The following is an 18677-nucleotide window of genomic DNA, read 5'->3' on the forward strand; positions in this document are numbered from 1 at the left end:
GAAGAGCTGAGCCTCCAGCAGAAGAGGGAGAGGCACGTTTCCTTCATAGCAGAGATATTGGGCTCGTTGTGAAGCAGGCAACCTAATAAAGGAGGAGTTTATGTCTCTCCTAAAGTGAGGAGTAGAAATGAGAAGCATTCCAGAGCGCTCTTCCACTTGGACAGTTGTTTCTCATGTGTGAATTCATCTGCTGCTTCCTCCAGGGTCCCCAGAGGAGGTGACAGCTTTCCAATTTTTGGCTCTTCCCATCGAGGGAGAGCTCCGTTCTGGCTGTGGAGCTGCTGTTGTTGGGGCAGGAGGTAGTAATGCAGATACCTACAACTAGAACGAATGGGTAAGGACGGGAGTGATTTTATTCTTTTATTTTTTGCGTATTTAATTCCGAATCAGGTTGGGCTTCTCTAGAAGCAGAGTGCAGGGGCTGCCTTGAGCCCAGCAGAGCTTCTGTGATAGCATCGTGCTGTGAGAAATGCAGTCCAGGAGCAGGCCTGCTGCTATGGTAGCAGCTGTAAGCCAGCACGGCGCCTTTGTAGCACCACGTGGATGTGTCACAAATCAGAATCTGCGTTTGAGAGCTGCAGAAATGCCTGATATCCAATGGGAGCAGTTCAAATGATGAAAGCCGACCAACGATCACCAGAGATGGGGGCGCATCTCAGGTGTGCCTCGCAGCCATCACATCAGAGTAAAGCAGGACAGAAACTGCTGACTGAATCTTGTGTGTTGTCCCTTTTTCCTGGGCGACAGGTGTTTCTAGAAGGGCAGTTTAGGTTTTTCATCAGTTTTCCTGCTTCTCGGTGTGCTGGGCCCACCCCAGGGCTCCCAGGCCCAGAAATGGAGAGCAGGGGGCTACCCTGCTCTCATGGCTCTGCTGTGTGTGAAGTCAGCTGCTCACAGATACCTCAGCAAGACTTGTATTCAAACGCTATTTATAAGAGCAAACTAATTTCTTTCTTGGTAATGATGGCCTCTTGGCTGATGACGGGGCTGGAATCTGGAAGATCTGGATTCTGCATGCCAACACTCAGCTGCGTATCCACGGGGCGATCGTTTGCTAGCTTTCTGCCTCGGTGTTTTTTATCTGTATTTAAATGGAGGGGAAAAAAATGTTGACTAATCGCTGCCTCAGAAGACTCTGAGAGCACAGTCAGTAGCCTCATGCTGTGAGATCTGCAGAAAACACTGCAGGAATGTTCAAGGGGCTTATTATGGCTGAAGCCCTCGCAAGGGGAGGGCTGGTTCCACCTGGCTTGTTGTTAGAGCGTTCATTACGGAGCCTTAATAGCTGAAGAGATGATAGTGGCTGCTCCTGCTTCACCCTCAATTACCCAGGATAGGTGCAGTACCGGAGCTGTGGAGCAGGACCCAAGAGGATGCACTGAGGTTTGCATCCACCCGGAGCTCTTCAGTTCTGTTTCGCGGCTGGATTTGCATGCAGGTCAGGCCATAGCCTCAGTGAATTTTGGCAGCTTGACATGGCACGATTGCTTATTGTGCCACTAGCGAGCCCTCAGCGCCTTCTTGCCGAAAGCAGTCTTATATATTCCACTGAAATTTTCCTCTTTATCTGCCATGTTCTCACTTAGGAATTTCTCTGTTTTGTTCAGTTTTCAATTGGGCAACACATAAATTCTGCTACCTGATATTAAGAGGTGTAAAGCAGATGTAAAAACCTCCTAAGATTTGGCAGCCTTCAGGCTCAGGCTGTCTTCTGACAAACTGGAACTTTTGTGCAGACGTTCCCATTGTGGTTTTTAGTTTATTTGATAGTAGAATCGTATCCCTTCAGTGAGCATAGTAACAAGCAACTGCGCAAGAAAAGGAGAAAGCCTATTCTAGGGAAGGCCAGATATCTTATGCTATTAAACTTTAATAACTTCCTTAAAATTCAGTGGCATTGTGCTCTTGTACTTGAACTCAAGACAGAGCCTTTGAATGTGAGGCCTAACTCTATGCTTAGTTTTATTTGCCTGTGGGGTTTCATCTCTTATGTAAACTGTTGTCTGCAACTTGACAGATTGTACTGATTAAAATAGAAAGTCAGGTTCCCGCTGACACTCATGCTTCAGGAGCAAAGGGTTCTGCATTTTGGGAGCGTGAAACTGACATTGAACTCATGAGGCTGTAAGTTAGGATGAATTCAAGCTGGTGCAGGTGTTGATGAAAACCCATCTGCTGGAGCTTCTCCTTTGTGTTGCTGAGCTGTTTGGGCTCAGGTTGGTGTCAGCAGGAAGCTGATCCAGCTGCAGAATATCCATACTGTGCAGCAAACCCTTGGACTTGGGTTGTGAAAGTTCAGATGTGGAAAGAGGACAGGGCTGGGAGGCTGCCATACTGCTCAGTTGCAGCAGCAGTGATCTGTGAAAGCAAACAGAGAAGAGCCCCATAGCATTGCTCAGTTTGACTTGCTGAGTTAGTTGGGAGGTTTTGCTTTCCATTTCTTCTGCATGAGCCTGGGCTGGAAGCATATGTACTGTCAGGGGCTGCAAGTTGCACTGGAAGACTTGGGTGGGAAATCCCCTTCTTGCTCATGTTTTGCCTCATTTTCTGAAGTTTTCTTCTATAGGAGACCCAAGTTTGGAGCTTTACGTACAATATTTGCACCTGCATTTTTTTAGAAGGAAATTTATGTTCGGCTTTGGTAACATAAGGAAGGGCTCTTTTGGAAGGCTGACATACTTCATTGCACATTCATAGCTTACATAGAAAAATATCGCTGCCATAAAAAGTAGGGAAAAACGAAAGCAAAATGCTTGTCTTGTAAGCACTGCCAGTATTGACTGGATGATAAGTAAGCAAACAGATAATGACAAATGCAGTTTTATTTCATGCTGTAGGTATGCAGTGGCTTTAAAAATGCTGGGGCTTGGCACTGTGTGCTGGGGCACAGGTGAAAAATTGTTTCTAAGTACTCAGTCCTGTGTGTTCCTGGAAGGTGAGGATTACTTGGAGTCTGTAAGAATGGGCCTGCAATCAGGAAAGGAAGCACCAGTTTTCTTCAAACAGCCTGTTCTATGGATGCAAAAGAGGACAGCTCTTCAGTAAGCAGTGCTGTGCAGCAGAAACCTTGCCATTGCCAAGCACACCTGGCTGCCACAGCCATCCAGGGAGTTTGCGGCAGATGTGTGAAGAGGAAAACACGGCAGGGAAAGGACAGCTGGCTGCTGGTGGCAGGGCCTCCCCATCCACAGGGTGCCTGCAGCTGTTGTTGGTGCAGATGTGGGTGAGTCTCAAGAGTGCAGAGAGAGGAAGTCGAAGAGCTTTCGCGTTTGTGATCTCTGTCTTCCCACTTGCTTTAAAGAAAGCTTCGTTTGCGTTGCCTTTTTGTAAGTTAAGGGCTCCTGGTACGTTCAGCTGAAGGCCAAGCATCTGAACGAAGATCCCTTTGTATCCATATGGTTTTGTGTTCCTGCAGCTTGAAAGCTGCACAGGGGCTGGTGAGGCCGTGGACTTGCAGTTATGGCTCTTATCTTGGCAGCCTGGCATAAGGAACTTCCTAGTGCTGACTGCCAGCACTGCACAACCACAAGTGTTTGCTGGTACAGTTGGTTGAGGGGGTTTGCAGGGCATTCTACCTCTTCTGGTGGAAGGCTGATCTAAGGAAGCTGTTACAAAGCTTGCACAGAGCTGTTTTGTGCTGGTGGTTTTTTTTGGTTTTTTTGGTTTTTAATTAATAATAAATAAAGTAAAATGGTATTTAAACCTAAGCTTTTGTCCTTGGTGGTTGCTTAGAGGCCAAGGAGCTGCATTTACCTGCAGTATGCTCCTGTGCTGCGGGTACGTGACAAGTGGCATCCCTCTGGAGGGTGATGGAGCTTCATTGCCCAGAGCCATCTCCTGGGCTGAGGGAGGTTCGAGTTGTGTTTTTCAGTACTGCAGCACGAATGACTGATGTATGCCACTTTTTCTGCTTTCTTTTCGTCTCAGGGGACAAGCTGGGATTTTTCTGTTCATAAGTGCATGCTGCCTCTGTGAGCGGGCAGGGCACAGAGGAACACATTGCTTTGCACTGGAAGCTGGGCTCGCCTTCTGGAGGCCCTTTGCTTCTTTTGTACATCTACTGCGCTATCTGGGACCTCCTTTTAGGAGCAGCATGTCTCCTGCACAGTTGAATTTTACTTCTGTATCAGCCTAGGTTTATTTTTTTCTCTTCCCCGCCCACTGCTGCTGCCTTCCCTTTTTATGTTTTTAGGAAAAAAGTGAAGACTAAATATACCTAAAAGTTGCGTGTTTGGGAGGGTTTGGTCTCTGTATGACAGAGCAGTTAGCTAAAGGAGCTCACATTGTGCAGCAAGCTGGGTTACTTCATGGTTTGTTATTTTTTTAATGAGACATCCGAGTAGAGGGAGCCTCGAATGAAAATTACTGTTCTGATCTGTGAGCAGTCCGAATGTCTTGGGGATTAAAATATTAACTGAAGTTGAGTACATTGATTTTTATTTTATTTTTTTTTCCTTGTATGAAGAGCTTTGTGTAACCACTGGGGCGTGACTTTAAATTCTGGGCAGGACTTTGTGGCTTGTTAGCATCGAGTTCAGCTTCTGATGTTGCAATGAAGAAGGAAGTGAGCATGTGTGTGCTTGGGGAGGGGGAGAACAAAGCACTTCTGCCTGGCCACATAAGGTGGGAATTGCAGCTGGCTGGTTATTTTTAGCTTCTAACTCCTTCTGAATGTGAATCTTCTAATCTTCTCTTTTTTTTCTTTTTTTTTTTTTCTTCTTTTTTTTCAAACCAGAATGTTTGGTAAATGAGGCTGTCAGTCTGTTTTAAAGATTATTCTTTTCATTTTTAAGCCTTTATAGGCCTCCAAGGCTGCGGCAGTGGGCGTGATGTATTTTGCAAGCATTTCTGTCTGCTGTTAATTTTGCAGGTGCACGTCCATAGCTGAGGACACAAGCGTGGTAGGGACTGCCAGGAAAGGTGGGACCTCACAGATCAGCCTCTGTGGTTGGAAAAGCACGGAAGCTTCAGTGAAGGAGAAAAGTCAAAGGAGTGGATCTGGATCTGACTTTGCTCCCTCTTTGCAAAACCATGCAACAATGCAAGTTATAGGGATGTTTTATGGGTAGGAAGGGGAGGTGGAAGATACCATCAGTTTCCACCAGTCTGCTTTCCAGTCACTCACTGTTAGAGTGAATCTTTTGTTGGGTTTTTTGTGTGTGCTCACGCTGACCTGAAAAGGGCCGTACAGGATGTTTCCATTTCCAGCTCTTCAGCATAATGGATGAATAAACTCACCCCTCCTATGTTGGTTTGTTGTAGGTGAGCTTCCCTTCCTGGGATCTGCCTCTTTCGCTGTACTGGCCTCGCGTACCCAACCTCTGAAAATTCTTCATGCACTATCAGAACATAGATGGAAGAAAATGTTCTAACCATTTTGCTTTAGGGCCTCGATGTCTTAAAATGTGGTGTTAAAAATAACACTTCTTTTTTTTTTAAATGCCTTCAGCAATGCTTTCCTGGCCTCTCCCCCTATATTATGTGCCATTCATGCTTACCAAAAGTCAGCAGCCCTGAGTCCTGCTGACTTGGGCTTTCTCATGCTGACTTGGATTGGCTGTGGAAGTCTGAAGGCAGAGCATGGTTTCCTCTGTCAACACAAAAGGTGCATCCCAGGTATGAGTTTTCCCTCTATTGCTAAAGCACCTCTTTTCATGTTGATTTTGAAGGATCTGCTGCTCTCACTGTCATTTTCCTCTCCCTCAAGAGCAGTTCATTCACTGAACTAAGTCTGAAAGAAGTACAGGGGGTGAATGACATTGCTGGGCAAGACAGAGGTATGTGCAATGGCAGCTAGATTCCTTGTAGCTTTTCCAGAATCTCTGTATAGTAATCAGGGCATATTCCTCTGTTTTCAGAAGCAGTTTAATATTTTATCCTCATTCCTAAATTATATGCCAATTTACTGAATTGAATCAAGAAACCTCTGGTGGTTCACATGGATATGTTGAACACCAAATTTGGTCTGCTGGTGCATATATCCTACGGTAGCTAATTGAGAAGCTCTGCTGGCTGTGTTGGGACTGCCTTAAACCCACATCCCAACCCCCCAGAACTTCCAAGGACAGCTGCGTATCAGAGGACAAATACGTTTTTGCTGTGTGTATGTTTGAATAGCTTCTGAGCACGTTACTGGTTTGCAGTTCATTTTGGTGGTGTTCTGTTTTGCTTGGCACTCAGAAATGTGCTTGGGCTGAGTGTGGTGCAGTTACTTTTTGTGCTGGTCATCTCATTCCTTGTCCTTAAGCGCGCGCTCTGTCCGTGCCTGTTTTGGGAGATAGCACAGCTATCACCAGCTAACACCAGTGAAGGACACTGGTTTCTGTAGCCTTTAACATCTGTCAGGTTTGTTTAGCAGCTGACTTGGGTCACGCTTTGAGATTTACAGGGCATTTGGTGGTGTTTTGACTGTGAGCTTATCTCTCCCTCTCAGTAAGGCCGTGCTCTTCTGGCTGCTGCTGATAGCAGCTGTTGGGATGCGGGTATTTGGGGTGCTGATCTGGGATGAGCACTTGGATCCTTTTGCCCTTAGGTTTTGGGTTGGATGCATGGATGAAAAGGCTGCAGATGGGCGCTTGCCCATATTTGATGATAGAATACTCCGACAGTTTTATGCAGTGGTGAGGCTTCCTATGCTCTGCTCAGGTACTAATTTTCAGTCTTGGTCCTCCCAAGTTATAGGCTTGGAAAACTATTTCACACTGCTGACATCATTTTCACTGATGGTATGTACTGTATAGCAGTTGGTTGGAGGGTATCCACATGGAAACTGTGGGATGATTACCTGCTGTGTTATTCTTGGTGTGCAGTGGAAGTTATCTGGTGTCCCTGGGTAGGGCTCAGATAGCAGTAATGGACATGAAAAATCAAGGCTTGTTGTCACCTGTTGACCAGAGGTATGAATGATGCCCACTGCTGAGAGGTGATGGTCTTTAAAGTGAAGGACTTAAGAGATGACTTCAGTTTGGTTTGTTAAGAATCACTTTGGTGCTGTATGTGTTCTGGAAAAGGGGAAGAGGGGCAGCATAGGAGAGCGCTCTGTGGGGAGTGCTGCTCTCCATAAAACATGAAGCTACCTACAAGGCTGCAGTTCTACCTTTATAAAGAGGAAAATCAGGCAGTGTTGTAGGCACACTTGATATAATATACGTAGTTGTGCTTCAGTTCTACACACTTGTATTAGCAGAATTTTAATAGGAAGGTGTCCCTTTGCTGGAAAGGAGAAACACAGCTGCTGCCCCCTCCCCATCTACTGCACTCTGCTGTTGCTTCAGATAATTTGGATTTGGGTTTTTGGAATTCAGGAGCGACCTGGGATTTGAATGGCTTTACGTGGGTAGAAATGTTGATTATCATATTCAGATTTTGCACCTTTATCCCATCTCTGCAGTACTGATTACAGCTAGGGACAAGGCACTGGGTGTATTAATGGGGTTGTGCTGTCATCTTTTGAGTCTGCTTTGGGATTGAATCAGTGCTGCTTTGCAATTAGAAGCCAGGTTTCTTCTGGAAGGGAAATACTGCTATATATTTTACCTCCATCAGAACTGAGACCAGCTATGTGCTGATCGGATGTGTGCCTCTGCCTTCACTGCTACCAGTTACACAACCCCCAAATCCACTGCAAGCATTTGAGGAGAGCTCCAGCTCCTTCTTTCCATCAGGGGGTACCCGAAAATCCCCCGATGGGGGATCTGTTAAGGAAAACACGTCTGTAAAATCACAGTCTGATAGTGCTGAGGGGGTTCTGTGTGTACTGACGCAGTGCACGTGTGTGCTGTAGCAGGTGATGGGGCTGACCACACAACTCGTGCTTACAGCACTGAGTTCAGACACAATAAGCAACTTCTGTAATGGAGTGAAAGTTTCCAGTTATTCTTTTGAACTTGCTCTTATTCTTCTGGTTGCTGTGCTAATTAAACGCGTGTGCTAATATCCAGTGCTCAGCTGTTGACTTCTGACCTAATTGAGGTACTGCTGCTAATTTGTTACGGCAGCATTAAAAGCCATCCATCTGTGGTGCTGTGTGGGGTTAAGCTGTGTAGAAAGGTGCGTTTTGGTTTGTGCTCAGTCCTGACTTGGGAGAGCTACTGACTTGTCTGTGGTTGTACAGGGAGCCCAGCCCAGGCTGGGAGTCATTCAAGGTAAACCCTTGTTTACTCTTATGGACTGTTATTAGGTGAGCATAGTTTTTTGTACTCCAAACCTGAGGCTTTTAAAGCTTTTTCCAGTCATCAATGGGGCATAGCTGATCTTCTGTAAGCTCCATATAGCTCAGGGTTAGGGCAGTAACATTTTGTTCTTGGTGGGTTTTGGAGTTCACTCCACTGATAGGCGAGGATGTGACTTCTAGGCATTCGAAAGCAAGATGGAATTTCTCTTGTCCTACTGGATTTTTATCAGTCCTGGTAATTCAAGAAGGTCATCTCGCGCTCTCTGACGGAGAGCCTACAGCCTACAGGTAATTCTAGGAGCCCGTGGGCTGATCTGGAAGTGTTATTAGTTTGTGACTAGTACAGAGGTGTTGGAGCTCTTGTTATCGAATTAGAAGACAAAACCAAAAATGGATCTCAGTGCTCCAAGTGTGTGAACTCTCATGTGCCTCTGGTATCCTCCTGTTTTCTTTGCAGCTGTGGAATTGTCCCTTGTGCTTGTAGTAAATGAGGCGGTGCTTTGGGGTGGGGAGAAACTGGAAGGTCGAAGGGAGCTGAATCCCTCATCACTGTAAGATTGAGGCTGGGGTTGCTGAGATCTGGTTAAAGTTTGGGGAAGCGACATGTTTGGCAGGAGGTGATGCAGTTACTGAAGGCATGTGCTATGGGGTGTCAAAGTTCTGCTGGACGTTTACTTTCCTCCCTCAAAATGTCCTCCAATTCATTTAATTTATTTAAATTGGTTTATCTATCCCAGTCCTTAGTGCACCTTAATGAAATGTATGTTGCCTTTGAATGAATCTGAATGATGTTTTCCCATTCCCAAGGTGATTTTCCAAATTGCAATCTCTTCTACTTGAAATCTGCAGCCAATCTACCCAATGCAATGTCTGTTTATGAAAAGAGGATATTTCTGCTGGTTCGTGTGGGTGTTTGCCCACTCAGATCATTGCTGCAGCCATTGGCTGCCTAACTGGTTCCTAGAAAATAGAGGGGATTTTCGTGCCATGACTCATCTCCCAAGCACCAGATGCTACCTGCTGCCAGCGCTTGGATGGCAGCTCCTGCACTCTCCATGCATATAACCCAGTGCTGGGGACTCAAAACTATCTTGGGGGTCATCTTAATGATTACACAGATCCCTTATGGGGAGCAGATCAATTTGGCCGTGCTGCCGTGGAGCTTCTGGGTAGCTGCTATGAGAGGAGCTGGCATGAGCAGCGTCCTTGCCTGCAGGCTGGCTGCTGGGTGCCTGCACAGGGCTGGAGGAAGGCTGCGGTGGTGGCTGTGCGTCAGTGGCACAGCAGTGAGGGTGGAGCTGGGGATGTGATGGGCTGGGATGTCTGTGGGGTGGGGGGGATGGCAGCTCCAGCTGCCTCATTGCCACCGAACAGGGGAGCGATGGGAGTGGCTGCCCTGCCGGCTGGGCTTGGGAGATAGGAGGCTGTGTCTGGTGGGGTGAAAAGCAGTCTGTGGTACCTGTGCTGTCCTCATAGAACCTGAGTGCTGTTTCAGGGGTGCCTGCTGCTATCGACACGGAGGTCTGGGATTCCCACGTGGGCAGAAGTTTCACCGGGCTGCTGCAGCATCCAGACCTGCATGGTTGGCTTGCTGAGGGGAGAGCCCAAAGCCTGGGGGTGCTCTAGTCTGACCACGAGGCAGCTGGGCTCTGGGCTGCCCGGTGGGACCCCAAAGGCACGTGGCCATCCATGTGCCTGCAAGGATAGGTGCCCTTGGCTGCCCAGCTGCTAATAGTGGCTGCTGTGTTGCGAGGAGCTCAGCTCTTTTGTTTAGAAGCCCCAGAGGAGCAGCATGTGCCTTATCTTGGGCACGGTAAGCGCCGTGTATCTCTGCAGAAGTTTGTTTCTGGGCAAGGCATGGTTCCGTTTGCTCAGCAGTGGCTGTGTGCTGGTGGTTTGGAGCTTCTGTGTCGGTTTGCACAAGCTGATTTCTGTGGTCATTTCGGTGGGATTGCTTTCAAGTCCCAGGATGCTGAAGTTTGGCTGGGTTTGGGTTGTTCTGCTCCAGTGGGGCTGTTTGTGCACAAGGAGCTGCCTGTTGTACTTGCAGTTCCCAAAGCGATGATTCCTCAGTACCAGGAATACAGTGATCAGGCAGTCATGAAGCTGGGTGCTTATTTGATACAGAGCAATTCAGCACAGCTCCTGCACTGGGTTTCTGCCCTTTCAGATAGTAGGAGCTGCATGTAAAATCCAGGGGCTCTTTACAGATCCCTGTGAGGCCTTTGTGCTACTTCCAGTTATACATATGTACCAGTAAGACCCACAAAGGATATTTTTCGTCCCATTTTTTCTCACCTCCGTCCCCTTCTTGCAGCAGCAGTGCCCTGCTATGCTCCGGGGACTCCTGGAGCTCTGAGCTCCCCCAGGCTCTGGGGCTGATGTGGCCATATGATAAAATATTGAATCAGGAGCTGCTTTGTTGGTGGTGATATTCCCTCATCTATGGGAAAGCTGCTTTCATTCACGGAGCTTCTCAGAAAGATGTGCTTACAATGCACTAGTACAAAATAATGGCTCTTCTGAGCTCGCTGCTGTTGAGAACTGTCACACAAACGTTGTGTGCTGCAGTGATGAGAAATTGGAATCACCTCTTAGCATTTTGGGCAGCTTGTAGTTTCTTCCCAGGTAGATATAAAACATTGCCTGAAGAAGGTTAATCTTCTGGCAAAGGTATGGAATTGAATTTGTGTAGTTTTGCTGCTAGCATTCCCTTAGGTTCATTCCACTTTCAGTACCAAATCCACAAAATGGGGCTGTTAGTATGTACAGGAGGCACCAAGAGCTGCAGCAGACGTTCAGAACCTGATAATTCCTTCGTTTATTCATAGAGCAGGCAGCGTAGCTCTTAAAAGTTTGATCAGATGCCAGTTCCTTCAGTGGCCGCTCTGTTCTGAAGCCTTTTTGTAGCTGTGCTAACATCTCTGAAGGCTGTTGGACTTAATTAATGTTTAAGGCTCTTGAACAGAAGATGGCATAAAAAGGGAAAACCAAATAGTGTCTTCTCTCAGGGGTCAGCTGTGGGGAACCTTTTCCCAGGAAAATGAACGTTTTTCTGTGTGTAAACCTGTTCTGCTGCCTCAAATGAATGCTCCGTGTGGTAGCATCGCAGTTTTTGACCGACGCTCGTGGTAGGAAAAGGCCTCTGGTGCATCTTAGTAGAAGGCAGAACTGGAACAAAGTGGCATAAATGAATGACTTCTGATTGAAGTCCAACAGCATGGCCTGCAGGGGAAGAAACTCTTGGCAAGGAAGATCCTAGTGATGAAAGCTTTACTGGAGCAGTTAAGCTTTAGATAAAACCCTCATGTATTATTTAATCTCTATTTAGGCTTTTTTTTCGCCTGGTTAAAAAGGTAACAAGTAGGGCATCGAGATCCTATCACTGAATGAGCTTCAGATGCTGTATTCAGCCAAAAAAATATCTTGGCTTCCGACAGAAGAGCTTAATGCCTTAATGGCACCTTGATACCTTTTGCTTCTGTTCTCTGCTCCAGCTCCTCTCCGAGGGGAGGGGAGGGGAGAGGGCAGCCTCATTTTATGGCTTTTCCTATTTTGTTTCATGCATCATTACCCCTTATGCTCATCTCGTGTGTAGGCTGCCTTTATTTTTGGCATACCTTCACGTTGCTGCCTTCCCCTACATCTGATACTTCTTTTCTGCTGCCTTTTTTCCTGCAGTTGATGCGGGATGCTGTACTCGGGCCACGCAACATCTCTGATCTGTGGTTCTGCTGTGACGTTGGTACTTCTGGCATGGCCTCCTGCCATTGCATCCGAGCATCCCAGTGCTCCCTTTGCCTTTCAGCCTCTGCACACTGAGCAGATGTTCTTGCAGCGCTCTGCAGCAAGCCCCAGGTCTTTTTCATGTGTGGTTACAATTCATTTAAAATTCAGCCGTGTGCGTGAGGAGCTGGAAATATTACTGTGTGCTACCCTACTTTTCATAACATGCATTTCATCAGTAGCTGTTCTGCTTTGGATTTCACTTCAACCTGAGCTGCATGACATGGACCTGGCTGTTCTTAATGTTCACCTCAGCTATGGGCGACTGTTATCTGTGAGTTAAGTGACTGCAACCCACCTGGTGTTGTTAAGTTTCATAAAAGCAAGTCTGTGATGTGGCTCAAGGTGCATTCCCCAAAATACTCGCCAACAAAATGGTTATTTTGGTGACAATTCATAATAGCAAGTTAGAGCAAACATTAACAGTCCTATTTTATGGCAGTTTCTAAGCTGTCTCTTCTTCCTATCTGGTAAGCCTGGACTTTGTGGCTGCTTAACCGTTGTGATGCACGTTTTTACATAGGCTGCCTGTTCCTTGGGTGCTGCTGACATTGAAGTATAGGTATTTCTGAAGTGTTCTTTGGAGTATGGTTCCTCTTTCACTCTTTTCTGCCCTTCATGTTACATTTTCTCGTTTATTTAAGTCTCTGTTCCCTCCTGCCCCAAATGTCATGTTGCTGCTGTCCCAGCACACTGTTACTCAGAGCTCCTTTGCCCGTGCAGCCTTCTGCTGTAACGTGATGTGATTGAGGCATTCCCATACAAGCTGAGTGAGCCTTTGGTAACTCCTGGCCCTCCCTTCACTGTAGCTTTCATTCATTGCTTCTGTAGGTTTTCAGGTGCTTAAGCCCTGCGACAAGAGAATGCAATTAAGGCTTTGAGAGTAGCTCCTGCTATCGAGATCCTCGGTGTCCACTGGGACATCAGTTCCTTGTTACTGGAAATCACAGCAAACAGAAACGCACTCATCTTCTTGCTAAAAGCCTTTCGTGGCCGGAGGGACGGTTCCCTGGCTGCACTGTTAGGGCTGTAGCTCCTGGCACAGCCTGCTGAGCAGTGCTGCATCTCCTAAGTGTGCCGTTGCCATAGGGATCTGCCTTCCCTCCTCCTAAAAGGACTGCTGGCTCCTGGAGCCGGGTCAGCTTCCCTGCAAGGAGTGCTTACAGTGTCCATTACTCTCTGCTGCTCTGATCATCCCAGACCCCGCCACAGGCTGCAGACTGGTGTCATTTCATGGGCTTTGCTTTCCCAAGTCTGCTCTGTGAGTTTGAGAAGCCAGGATTTCTGATGGCAGCAACTTGAAGGAGTTGCTGTACCCTTGTGCCTTGTACTCTAGCAACACAATTGTTTCCTTTGTTTGCTGGTTAAGTACACTGAATTAGCAGAAGGTGGTAACTGTATACTAATTATAGGAAAAGATTCTAATTACAGACTGTAACAGCACTGAGTGTCCGATATCCACCCCAGAACCTCTGCGTGGAGAGGAAACTGCGTGTTGGCTTCGGGGTATGGTATTCAGTTCCTTGTGTTGTGATGAGTTGCCTAAAATTGCTTTTCTTAATGCAGAAACAGGCGGGAGCTTTCAGTAGAGATGCTCCTGTGGGTTTCCTTTGAGTTTTTTGGGAGCGATTCCTGCTCCTGCCTGTCTGCTTCTGTTTGCAGGGCTGAATGTGGAGCAGGGCTGGGGAACAAACGTGGCCAGAAAGCTCTCTGCTCTGGCTGGGTTATTGCATGCCTCAGCCTCTGGGTGCAGCTGCCATGGAGGGCTGCTGCCATTCGCCAAACACAGATACATCTGTCTTCAAGTCCTCAGTACTCATCAAGCCTTGCTGAATTCACATGGAGGTATCCAAAGCATCGCAGGCACAGATGGGCATGTTGTACAGTTAAGTTACAAGGTGCGTTTTGTCAGGATTAGTCAAAGCTGCTTAAATGGCTGCGGAGCTGTGCTCTGTGCGGTAGGACAGCTGCATTGCCATCAGCTGCAGGGCTGAGGCGGGTCAGGAAGAGGGGTTGGGAAGCCAGGAACATGCATTAAATGTCTTGAATCTGGATGAATACATGGTAGGTTAGTTCAGCTGAGAGCGTGGCTCAGATAAAAGCAGTGCAAAATGACGTCATTCACTTTTGGTGATATGGCCGAGAGCCGTCACATCGCTCAGTGGCAACTTCCTAAACCTGCAGAGGGCTTTGGCTTGCAGCGAGACCCATGAGCACAGATTTCACGCTCAGTTTCTGTGTTCTTTGGGTGACCTTGAGTGGGTTTTGTTTCTCACGTTATCAGCTTCAGTGTTTTGTCAAGCCGGGTGCCCAGTGTGGCAAAGCTTCACTTCTTTGTGTTGAGGAAAGGCAGTGCAGTATCTTCTGCCTCTTACCAGATGTTCCTCCAGTGCTCTTCTCATAGAAGCTCATAGAACCATAGAGTGGTTAAGCGCTCCCTCCTTGCCTGTGTGCAGTTATTACATGCTGGTGACATTTTGGACATTAGACATCCGTATTTTGCTCCTGTGAGTGTCTTTATTAGTAGCACATAAAAAATGCATGTGCTAGAAAAGAATAAACTTAGAAAGCCGGTGGGTAAGTCGTGTAATATTAATGACTAATTCTGTCTTGGCTGATACATGCTAGAGTAAATTTGTCTTCTTTTAATACTAGGCTTCTCAGGTGTAATTGAATTTTTAGGGTTTTTTTTTTTTCTAAAGCAACTTTTTACTGTTCAGTTCCACTTGCAAAGCAAGCACTGAGCACCTGGGTGAAACAGATGTAGCCAGTCTTTAATGATGCCAGCATGGAAAAAGATTCCTTTTCTGTATGTCAGTGGTTGCATTTGTGCCTGTAAATAGGTCAGACAGAGTGATGTGCTGGAGTAGAGCAGAGGCACCGAGGGCAGACTGCACTAAAATGATGAGCTGAGGCAGTCAGGCTGTTTCCTGAAGCACTATCACTGGCTGGCATGGAGGGAGCAGGAAGGAAGGAGCTGTGAAAGGAGAAGTGTGGGACAGGGAGGGATTCGTGGGACCGGGAGCCCCACGGAAATGGGCTGAGGGCTGCCAACGGGACCTCCTGCACCTCTTCTCCACTGGAACAGGTTGCCCAAGGAGGCTGTGGATGCCCCATCCCTGCAGGCATTCAAGGCCAGGCTGGATGTGGCTCTGGGCAGCCTGGTCTGCTGGTTGGTGACCCTGCATGTAGCAGGGGGTTGGAACAGGATGAGTACTGTGGGCCTTTTCATCCCAGGCCATTCTAGGATTCCAGGCAGCATAAAGTCACTGTTCCATAGAATAACTGCACGTTAACCTCACCGAGCTGAACCAAGCTGCTCTCCTCAGGTCCTGACGTGCCCCCTAAGCCAGGGCGGTGATGAGCAGCGTTAGAGTGGGTGGAAGTTTTAGCCCCGTGCCAGGCTGCAGAGAGATGGAGCTGGGAGCAGGCAGCAGGATGCCCGTGGTGCTGGGAGCAGTTGGCAGAGCTGATGGCACGTGGGTGGGGACGGATCTGCCCAGCGCTGCCTTCTCTGATGGCCAGAACATAAACTTCTTTAAAATACCTAAAATAGCTGTCAGCCACAAAATGGATGCAGTTTTGGAAGCCGTGACATTAATAGGTAGGAAACTCTGAGTGTGCTTTCATAAACAAATGTGATGACTTATTTGTGCCTCTCAGGAGCGCACAGCATAGCAGCCATGAATTTGTGACTGTCTGAGCTGCCTGGCTTGTCAGTGATGTGATAAAGAGGCTGATAAAATGCTGCTGGAAGTCTGATGAATACAAGGAGGCAGCTTTCTTAGTTTCATGATCCATACGTGATGAAATTTTGATGTCGGGAGCGAGAAGCCTTTTTCTTAGTATGTAAATGCTAGTAATAGAGATGTTACAAATGGAGCTAGGTTTCCTCTAAAACAGCTTAACCAGAGGAAAAAAAAAGTTCATTAAAGGTACATATTTACAGTGGGACTTGCAATTTACTCATTTAATTTCATACCCCGGGGCCACTGCCCACAGTGATTGCCGTTGTCAGTAAAGTATTGAATCATTTTTTATTAGTGTGAGTAATCTCTGTTAGCGTGAGTTAACTGGAATGATCCACATGTCAGCACTGGAGGTTGCTGAATCCACGTCTGGATGTGCCAGCATGCCATTCGAAGTGGATGGTTGGCAGAGAGAAGCTCTTGTGTTTCTTTCCAGGACCTGAACCTTTTGGAAAGAGGAGCAGCGTTTGAGGGTCTGCTGCTGAGCATGGCTGGGCATTGCTGATGTTGCAGTTCTGGCCCCAGTCTCCTTGCAGGTAGCACAGAATCACTTGCAGACTGGACACAGCAGAGGATTGGCTGCTTCTCTCCAGAGCGAAACCTTCTCTGACAAGCATGGAATCGGTGATTAATTTAAGCAAACAAAAGCTGTAGTACAGCTGCTTTTTGTGTACACTGTGAGAAAACTTTAAATAACCAACTCGCATACCAGATCCGTGCCGTAGTGCTTTACACATTAAAATAAGCTAAATACTAATAAACTAGAATCAGCATGTGTTGCTTTCGTTTGCATAATAGTGGCTGTAAAAGTGAAGTATTCTTAGCAATCAAAGAAATGACACTGAAGAGCTTAAAATACAGCTTTCAAGAGGGTTTTTTTTCTCACAGTTATTAGGCTGCACTTGAAATAACTGAGGACTTCAGTAACGTGAAGGTGGCACAGCTCTGCCAGCGCGTGCAGTGTGACTGAATCACCTTCTCTAAATGGAATCAGAAAACTTTTTCCTTTTATAGCATGACGACAGCTGGGGCTCCTTATCAGAGCTATGCGTCAGGATCTGGGTAGGTTAAAAGTTGTTTCACTTTCCTGCACCATAAAGAAGCCTCGATGCTGTTCCTCCTTCCTTTAGGAGAAGCTACGTGAGTGGAAGGCTTTGAGTGGAGGGCTTCAGTTGGAATTTTGCCACCAACTTAAAGCCTGGAACCTCTGTTAGTTCCATCCCCTGTTCCCTTCAGTCTGTGAGTGTGGCTGTAGTTGTGCTGGTTGTTGTCTGATGCAGATTCCCACTGCTGCAGGCGAACCCAGGCACCTGTTTCCACAGCATTGAGGGCTCTCCATCCGTCGTTGTCTGTGCGTAAGTGAAGAAAATAGCTTTAATACGTTGCAGAAGTATTGGGTGAGGTGTTTGAGCGTGGCCGTGCTAGCCAGAAATAGCAATTAAAGGGAAAAAGGGGCTCATACTTCAAAAAATACATGTTTTTGGTGTCTGTGTGTGAGTGCAGCAATGGAACTTGAATGTGTGCTTGCTCTGAGGCAGGTCTCTGCTTTGGGACAGGTTTTACCAGCAGCCTTTGAGCTTGTCTGAGAATTCCTTTCTTAGTACCATCCTCCAGATTTTTGGAGAGACTGCATTGAAGAAAGGGGAGGTGTTGGGGTGTTGGAACTGCGCTGGGCAGTTCCACAATGGGGAGGGACGTCAGAGAGGCTCTGGGGATATTCAAGGAGACACAAGGCTGTCCTAAGGGCCAGGTTGGTCAAGGGGCTTCAGTAATTTTGATAAAGAAATGTCCTAGCAGTGCATGGTGGTGGTTGCAGAATATGGGCACACAACAGTAACCTGTTATTCATTGAGCACTTGGAGGTCATAACTGGTAGAGGGAGGGAATCTTTGTGCAAATCTGCATGAAAACCAAAAGCAGTAACGCATGCGTTTGACGTGGAAGGGCTGCCTGTGTTTGAGGACACTTTGCTTTTCAAAACCATTGAAAAAAAGAAGTGTGTTGCAGTAGTGCTTTGAGGGGGGCTCTGCTTTGGCTGGGCTGTGCTCCTGAGGGTGGATTTGGGGGATGGGGAGGCAAACTGGTCCAGGCTGAACTGCTGAAGTGATCATGGGACAGTCATAGAATCATGACCAGTGAACCATGTCCTGCAGTGCCACATTGGGGAGGGATGTCAGAGAGGCTCTGGGGATATTCAAGGAGACACAAGGCTGTCCTAAGGGCCACTGGATGTCCTAGGACACTGGAACATCTGAGGGGCTCCAGGGGCATTCCATTAGACATGGGAACACAGGGGTGTCCAAAGAGACACAAGAACGTAATGAGCCACAAGCAGGTCTGAGGAGCTCTGGGGGCACCCAAGTGTTTGCATGGACTTCTGAGGGCCACCAGGGATGTCCAGAGAGACATGGGGCCATCTGAGGGCCTCCCTGTGCCCAGCTAGCTGCTGGAGATGCTCAGAGCACTGCTTCACTCAGGCTTGCATGTAAGCATATCACATCTATAACAGATCTGGAGTGATCACAGTATTGGTGTGCATGAAAAGGTGCCAAAAATCCATTGTTTGCAGGTTATTCTATGTTAGTTAGATAATAATAATAAATTGTTATTCTTGGATGCTCTTTAAATCCTGAAAAACTCCAGTATCTTCATGCTATTTCCCTTTGTTCTCCGCTGATTTGACTGAGCTCAGGAAACTGCTCAGATTTGGGGCACTAATGAATGAATCTCTGCCCAACTTGCACGTCAGCAGACCTTTAGGAGTATTGGTGTGGTTGGCTGAGGTTCAAGCAAATCAGTGTTCTATGGCTCAGTGCATGAATGTCACAGAAGCATTGTCCAAGTGGCACATTGTGTGACATAGGATGTAACTTCCTGATTTTTCTCCTGTTCCCCAATCAAGAATTTAACCCAGTTGCTATCAGCATAGCAGTCATTTCATTAGGCAGTCTTTTATTAGAGGAACAGGT

Source organism: Tetrao urogallus, assembly GCF_951394365.1.
Source record: "Tetrao urogallus genome assembly, chromosome: 17".
Classification (NCBI taxonomy): Eukaryota; Metazoa; Chordata; class Aves; order Galliformes; family Phasianidae; genus Tetrao; species Tetrao urogallus.